This window comes from Tiliqua scincoides, chromosome 2 (genome assembly GCF_035046505.1).
Source record: "Tiliqua scincoides isolate rTilSci1 chromosome 2, rTilSci1.hap2, whole genome shotgun sequence".
Lineage (NCBI taxonomy): Eukaryota > Metazoa > Chordata > Lepidosauria > Squamata > Scincidae > Tiliqua > Tiliqua scincoides.
In genome coordinates, this window is record NC_089822.1 from 61,748,337 (window position 1) to 61,756,868 (window position 8,532).

The 8,532-nt window shown below is 45.6% G+C and overlaps 1 pseudogene; it reads right to left on the minus strand.

Moving 5' to 3' along the window:
* Window positions 1-2,476: 2,476 nt before the first annotated feature.
* LOC136642366 (5S ribosomal RNA) lies at window positions 2,477-2,596 on the minus strand (annotated as a pseudogene).
* Between the last annotated feature and the right edge of the window lie 5,936 nt (window positions 2,597-8,532).

Consider the following 8,532-nt stretch of genomic DNA (forward strand, 5'->3'; position numbering starts at 1 on the left):
TAGCACCAGCTAAATAGTTGGCATAGATCTGAAGAGACCCATTGGCAACCAGGCAGCTTAAAGGGCCACTGTCCTCACAGAGTTTGGGATGCTGCTCTCCTCTCCTGAGTTCAGGGTATTTAGTACCAGTGGCAATCTGTATATTCTACAATTAAAGCAAAGGAACATGTGACTTTTTGTCTGTTTTCCAACTCACCCAGCAATGACTCTCACTATTTAGGATATAATGATTAACCACTTTGAAACTACAAAGGAGTTCTGTTGTTTTCAAGAAAGCTCGAATTTCCAGTTTCTCTTGCCCTTGAATTTACCTTTCTAATTCAACCTCTTTTTTGAACATGTTGCAGTTTTGAAAAGATTCCATAGAAACTCCTACAGGTAAACACCCCTCTGCTCAACTGTCAGCCCTGGAAATATCAAGCAAAGGTTTTGATTCCAAAAGGATCACGTCTGACAGTCAATGCACCAGCTGTTCACTTCCATTTTGGGAACATGTTTCATGCTGGCATGCCACACAAGGTGTTGTTGAAATGCGGTGCCAAGCACACGCAGAAATCCACCTTCTGATATGCAATTTTAAATCATTTTGGGAAATCAGAAGTAGTGGCAAAGTAACCAAACTTTAACAACCCAGTCGCAGTGAATCATCCACGTAATATCAAAAACACACATAATGGGAGCTCTTAACCAGAAGTATATGTTGCTGAGTAAATGTTAGTGCTAGAAAGAATTTAAATGACTTTTTTTTGTCCTAGAGAAGAATCAATATATTTCACAGTCCAATTGTATCCCTACCACTCCATAGCATGCAGCCATGCCAATGTAGCATACACTGCATGTTATTGAAGGGGGGAGGAAGGGGAGACCAGAAGGCCAAGGAGAGGTAAATGACAAAGGCTACAATCCTATCTACATTTTCCTGGGAGTAAACCCCATTGACTATAGTGGGATTTACTTCTGAGTAGATATGCATAGGATAGGGCTCCAACTCAGTTGGCCTTCTGGTTGCTTATGGGTCTTCTTGGACCCAGGCCAGCTATTTTGCTGGCATAAGTAGTCAGCAGAAGATAAAACAGATGCCCCCTGGATGCATATTTTTCAAGCACCACACTGTGCCATCTCCACCTACTCCTCCCAAGAGGGAAGCTCTACTCCCAGGGGGCTTTTGGAATGCCACAGTTGAGCTCGGGACAAAAAGAGGGTTATTTTATTTGACAAAAAGAGGGTTAACAGAAAAGTGGGAAGGGCTTCCTCCTTCCTACTGAGTTAACTTCACCCTGACATCAACCAGGGTGTTCTCTTACCTAGCTTATAAGTGGAGTCCCTTCAACTAAAATGAAGCCCGGGGTAAGGCTTCCAGGAATATAAGAGGCTACACAACAACTGCAGGTTTATAATGTCACCCAGGTCTAGCCCTGCCTGTAAGTCCCTTTGGCTCACCTCCTTGCTTCTTTCTCGGGAAGGGCTGAGCCTATACTGACAGCCTGCCTCCAGCCCCCTACTTGTCCTCCTTTCTTTCAGTCCTCACCACTCCTCTTTCCAAAGCCCTAAATCCTCCTCACTTCTACCTTCTTTCCTCTTCCCCAATCCTGGCTCTTGATTTCCATTTGTTAATTCCAATGGTACCCCCTACACCCTTCACCTCTGCTTTCCTCCATTTTCCAAATTTCCTCTCTCATTCTTGCCTAGTTAAGCTTCTTTCTGCCTCTCCTTGCCCTGCTTGAGGTTAGATTTAAAGGGCTATGTCCAGCCTTAGTCCTTTGATGCCAGGTGATAGCTGTCAGCTGGCTCCTCTGACAGTTGAGAGCGGATGACTGGAAATTGCCTCCAAAAACTGGAAGTAGCTTCCAGAGGCTTCTGCAGGCCATTCTAAGGCCCACGGAGGCCAATAGAATGGGTCACCAGCCTGGTGTAACTCTAGGAGAGGCCTCTGTGGGCTCCAGGTAAGTAACCATGGAGCCTCTGGAGGCACACATGTGAACCCTCTGTATCTGTCAATATGGGACCCATGGATACAGAGGGACCACTGTACAGCAAAATCTAGAAAAATGCTATTTTCCATCTTCCTACCTACATTTTTTCCTCATAACAGATTCTTAGTGTTGGACTCATATTTCATGCTAATGTGCTTTCAAAGGATTAGAACAAGTAGAGGTAAAAATGATATGTTAGATTGCCTCTACTTAACCCTCTTGGGAGACCTAGGCTGTAAGAACTCTTCTTCTCTGCAGGAGAAAATGGCAAGCCTTTAATCATGGTCATCAGCCTTTCTCCTAGGAGGACCCACTGCTCATCTTTGATCTCATCACTAAGCCTATCTTCTGCCCTAGAAATTGTCCATAGCTATTGTATCCATATCTACTCAGAAGTAAGTCCCATTGTGTTCAATGAGGTTTACTCCCAGAACAGTGTGTATAGAACTTCAGACTTACTATTGCATGGTTGGCAACCTTCAGTCTCGAAAGACCATAGTATAAGCCTACAGCTCCTGGTATTCCCAGGTGGTCTCCCATCCAAGTACTAACCAGGCCTGACCCTGCTTAGCTTCCGAGATCAGACAAGATCGGGCATCTGCAGGGTAACAATTGCTGCTATAACTGTTTTCAGGTTGCCTGATAACAGTCACAAGCTCCCATATACTCATATGGGAAACCTAATCTACTCAGGGCCATCCTTCTGCCCCCTGAGGTAATGGACCAAACGCCGCCCTCCTTACTGATGGTGTGCTAGCCTCTGTTCCTCCAACTCTCCAACCCACTGCTTTCTTCTCCTTCACATTTCCACTTTTATCCAATCCAGGGGGTGGGAGGAAAAGGATCAGTGAAGGCAAACAGGTGTACAGAAGTGGGCATCCCCTGTCAAACTGTTGCCTGTGGTGACTGCTTCAGTTGGCCTCATGGATGGGCTGGCCCTAAATCCATGGATTCTGAATTTCTGGCCATTAAAAGTCTATTCTGTTTTTCCATTCACGTTTCCCCGAGACACATGCATTTATGTGTTTTTAATTTCTTAAAAGTTTATGTATTCTAGTCTTTTTGTCCTTCTAAGATGTATATCTGTGCTTATTGCTATTGTTTTTTTAATTATTATTTTTTGCTCTGCAGTCTCTAGTTTTGCAAGAAGTTGTAGCATCTGTTGTGGTAATATGCATATGAGCCGTTTACACCGCACATTTCAATGCCAGGTTCTGAAAGCTGCTAGTGGAAATTTCTGTGCAGCACAAAAAATAAGCTTTTAATTTCAGCTGCAAACGCATTGGGATTGACGAATCAAGCTGGGCAGAAGGGAGTTCAGTGACACCGCTGGCCCAAAAATAAGTGCTTCCCTTGATCAACAGGAATGGCCAGCATGTTAGCAAAATGGAAACTGCAGGGCAAATCTTGACCCTGCTCTTATGATTCTGGGGTGTGGTGCCTTTGGATAACTCAGAGCCCAATCTTCACTTCTCCACCTGGTGGCAGTGGGGCACCTGCAATAGCTCTGGCTGCTATAAAGCAGTCAGCACCTGTCGCAAAAGTTACTCTGACAGTGTGTGAGTTAGCACCCTGCACTGCCCTGCCCTTGCTGATGTTCCCACTCACTGGAGCAGGTAATACAATTTGTGAGGCAGAGGGTGATGGCAGAGTGGAACAGAGGTGGGGAGGGGGCAAAACCATGCAGGGAGTGGGGAGTAATAGGGGCAGGGAGGCCATGGGGGGGGGGAAGATCCATTGTGGGTGGCCTCCACTGAATTTTACCCCCTCCGGCAGCAGCCTACCCCATGCCCTTTCTCTCCTCAGATTTGCACTGGCAAACTTGCTGACACAGGTCTGAGGAAGCCCACTGCAGGTTGGAAGGTTTACGCAGAGGTAAGGGAATTTAAAATCCCCTTTCTCCACTGAAGTCTCTTGGCCCACCCACCCCCACCATGGAATGCAGTGTTCGCCAATTGTGGGGTGGGGAAAGAGTAAGATTGAGCTGTCAGACTTTTGTCTAACTGGAACATCACTCAAAAAGGTCTTGTAGCTCAGCTGTATTTTAGGATCCTTATAGATGATTCAAGGACACTTCTAGGCTATGGCTTTCAACAAAAAAAAAAGGTTTCACAATTGCACCACGTGTTATGATTTGAAGGATAGTACCTAGTTTGTCTGTGAAATACGTGTGGCAAAAAAGGGTCTTTTTCTGCCCAGAGGAAAGCTGCAGCATGCTAATTGCCACCATTATTTTTACTTCGGACTTGGCTCTGAACAAATATTTGTGAATGTAATAGCTGTTGAAATCACCTGAGGTTCGGCTGGCAAAACAGACCCCTGCAGCTTTCTTTTCAGAAAGGATGAATTGTCCCACTTTGAAGGTTCACTTGGAGACTCCAGTCAATCTTGCTGTAATCAAGCAGGCAATCTACACACTCAGTTTCCAGATTTTTATCTAGCCTTATTTTTGCAATAACAGGTTGCCGAGTGAAGGCTGTTGAGAAAGGGGCTAGTTTTCAAGAAAGAAATGGACATAGCTTCCCCCCCCCCAAAAAAGGCATTCTTTAATCATTTTAGCCTACCCTATCCCTAAGCTTTGAGCCATGTAGCACAACTTTAAAAAAAAACAAAACATCATTAATCAATGTCAAAAGATAAAATACAGTGCCACTTGTCTGAGAGCATATGATACAAGAGAGGATGTACTCTCTAAGGGATACAAGGTCTGAAGTGTTTATGGTTAACATGGCTGCTTTACTGAGCCTGTGGTACACTAAAAGTCACAACAAACAACATCAGGTGGGTTAATAGTCTCCCCTGGAAATGAAATTCTGAAATGGAGAAGGGGAACTATTGCTCTTGGGGAACACACAGCACTGTTACCAACTAAACTCCAAATTCCAAGAATCTTTGGGGAAAACCGTGACAGTTTTAAAGTGGTAAAAATCAAGTTCTGTTTGTAGTATAGATGTACATCAAGCATTTTACCCCATCAGTCATGGTCATGGCTAATTGTCTGTTTTCTGTTGCTTCCTATTTCAGTTACATTTCCATTCAGGACATTCCTCCCTTGTCCCTTTGTATTTGTCCCTGGGATTTTCTTTTCCATTTAGCACAGGTCATAGATTTCATTTTTCAGCATGGAGTGAAGTAGTTCCTTCAGGCCAGTACTGCCCACTAAGAATATTCTGAACAGTGAGTTCCTTTTGTTCCAACTTGAGTATGTTAGTACTACAACTTGAATCATAGAAAATAGTCTATGGAAAGGCAGGAATTCTGTGGCACAAGACAGCCTTGTGCCAACGTGACTTCTCTGATGTTCATTATGAGAAAGTGAATTTTCAAGTAGCTCTCAGCCATATCTCATGCCGGCAACAACAATTCTGCATTCCATTCACTGGGTACAGGATTGTGAGAGTCAGCATGCTGCCCTGTTGCTGTGTGTAGGGTGTGAAGATCAGATGTGATTGGCTGTCCTCAGGCAGTGCAATCCTAACTTGTGCTGGAACAGGCGGGCCTGCGCTGTATCCAGTGCAAGTTTTAGGCAGGCTGAGGCTTGGCCAAAGGCAAGAAGAAAAAATTCCCTTTACCCCAGGTAGAGCTGCAGCGGCTCCAATGGGTTCACTCAGATCTGCACTACCTAAAGAGGTGTCGCAGATCTGAGCAGAACAGAGAAGCCTGGAGCCACTCTGCACCACCCAGGAACAAGGCTAGCATCCAGCATAACTGCAGGATCCTGCCCCACCTCCTGCTTCCCACCATCTGCCCACAGGCCCACCTGCCACCCTCCCTCTCCCTCCCATCCCAAAACTCCTCCTCCCCGCCCTCTCCACGCTCCCTAGACCCCATGCCAGCCGAATTCAGCCAGCACAGACTTACCTTTCTTTGCTACCATGGAGGCTGGATCTGGCTTCCACTGGCCAGTACACCTCCATGATTTTATACATTTTGGCCAGTAGTGAGGTTACCCTGCCTCATGCACGTCACCTGGTGCAGCCCGCACCCTGCAGCGACGCCACTGCTTCTATGTTCTGTACAGCACCTTGCATTCCGTTGGTGCTTTCTTGTTGCAGTAGCACACACTATTTCTTACCCATGCTCTCTTTCACCACGGTATCTTTAGTTGCATCCTTTGTGTTCCTCAACAATTTTCCTCCTGAATGCTAAGCGCCCAGAATTAAAAAGCAATCCTGCACCAGCTGCATGAACCTGCTGTGCCCACAACAACATGCTTTATCTGTATAATCTGCTCCTAATACTCACACTGGAGATAAAAGAAATGTTAATAGACTAACATGGTGGGGATGAGTTACTCACCCTAGTTAAATATTGGGCCAAGAACAGCAATTGGATTCTATGCAACAGGCCTAATTAAAACCCAGTGTTAGAACTATCGCCTAGTTATCAACACTGCGATGACTTCCAAATTCACTCTCTGTGGAGATGCTAAATAGCAAAAACAGAACCACTGTGTTTATTTACCAAGGACTTCTTCAGAACAACCACCTGCGCTTTTATCATTCTTTGCCTTTTCTGCTCTGTTCTCACTGGAAAGCGCCTCTTCCTGCTGAGTTTTCTTCTGCCACTTTTTCTAATTTCATATTCAAAGAGTACTCTTTGTTCCCAGCACAATCATTGTCCTGGATGAACATTCCACCAAATATTTTATAGTATTAATTTGCTGTTTGGCTACTTAAAGGTGTCGCTCGGCTTCAGGAACATTCACATTCCTAGTTCGGTATCCGAAATCTCAGCCTGTGGCCTGTAGCAGAAGATAAACGTCTTGATATCTTTACAATCTCTCTTTTGCAGACCTTGTGTGGACTACAAGCATGTCTGATTCTGGGTAGAATTTGATTGATGGCACTTTTGGATCACATCTCAGCAAGGTCATTCTATGGCCATCAACACGTACTATCTCTGACCCTAAAGCCTTAGCTGGTGTTGATGCCTGTGCCCCCAAGATACATAAAATGCATCAATGCCAACATCCCCCAAAACTTTCTTATTTCTGATTTATGTTTTGCCTTAGTTTAAAGGGATCCCTGATATAGACTAGCTGCCCAGAGTGGGGCATGTGGCTAGTGGCGTAGCTGGATGGAGTGCCACCCTGCCCCACACCTTCCCAGTCTCCCCCAATCCTATCCAATTTCCAGTGCCAATGCAGCCATGCTAATGAGGCATATGCTATGTCCTGGAAGTCTCCTCAAGATTTGTTCCCTTACCTCAGGGTTGCATTGTGACTACAGCAGTGCTGGAATGTGAATAGGATTGGACTGTCTCACTATAATTGAGCCCTGAAGGTGGTGCTTGCCTTCCTTAGAACATTTTGATGGAGTAATGGCCAAAACAATGATGTTGACATTGCAGAAGACACAAGTCTAGATCAGTATTTCTCGACCAGTGGTATGGGTACCATCAGTGGTACTTGAGGTGGTGTCTGGTGGTACTCATGGGTTCCCTGGACACCTGTCGCTCAGCAGTGAGACCAGGAAAACAACACATCAAACAGTGGCAGGAGGCTCCAAAATATGCTTTTTTCATTCTCAAAAAAAGCCCTCCCATCCGCCCTGAGCCTCTTACTGGTGTTTGTTGTGTTGCATCTGGCCTCCCAACCCAGAAGCAACTGGTAATGACATCATTGCCAGTTACTTCCGTTGGTACTTTGAAACAGTGGACCATGTGAAGTGGTATGGCAGAGGACAAACATTGAGAAACACTGGTCTAAATAGTAGCATGTTAGTATGCTGTCTATGTAATTGATGCTATGTTCTTGTTCATGTGCTTATATTCCCAGGCTCGTACAACCTATACCCAGCCTAGGGCACACAGCTAGACACAAACAGCCTCCTAGGAGGGGACTGAATGAGCTCTCAGCTAGAAATAGCTCCTACAGGCAATACTAGCCGTAATTTCAGGGACCCAGTAAAGCTGTGAAACTTAACCCCAAAACAGTAGTGTCCAAGTAGCAAGACTGAATTTAGAAAGGCAATACAGGTGTAGCCTATTTATCCATGGATTTTTTATCTGTAGATTTGTCTCCACAGGAATGGGGTGGGGGAACCTAAAGTCACACACACACCTTTGCCTCAAGCTAGCATCTCGCTCCATTTCCAGGCAGCCCAAAACACTGCAAAAAGGCTCTGCCTCAACCAGGCAGGGAAATAGCCCTGGAGCCCTGGAAGAGGTTCCCCTTGCGAAGGAACAGTAACACTCCTGGAGCCCCTGAGCCAGCACAGAGGCTGAAGAGGGGAAGGGGGGAGCCAAAAATCTCTGTAGCTAGAACAGCAAGATGGAGCACTCACTCACTCACTCACACACAGGGGCAGGTGTGGTAGCAACAGAGGGGATTGCTTTAAAAAGCCCAGGGAGTGTTTGCCAAATCCCCCCCCCCATTGAGATGGTACAGGCAATCACCGACACAAGCAAGCCTTCCCACCAAGCAAAATTTAGCCTACAATCCTCTCCACACTTTCCTGGGAGTAAGCCCTATTGACTACAATGCAGCTTACTTCTGAGTAGAAATGCATAGGACTGGACTCTTAAAAGTTCAGCATCCCAACTCTGAAAGAAGCTG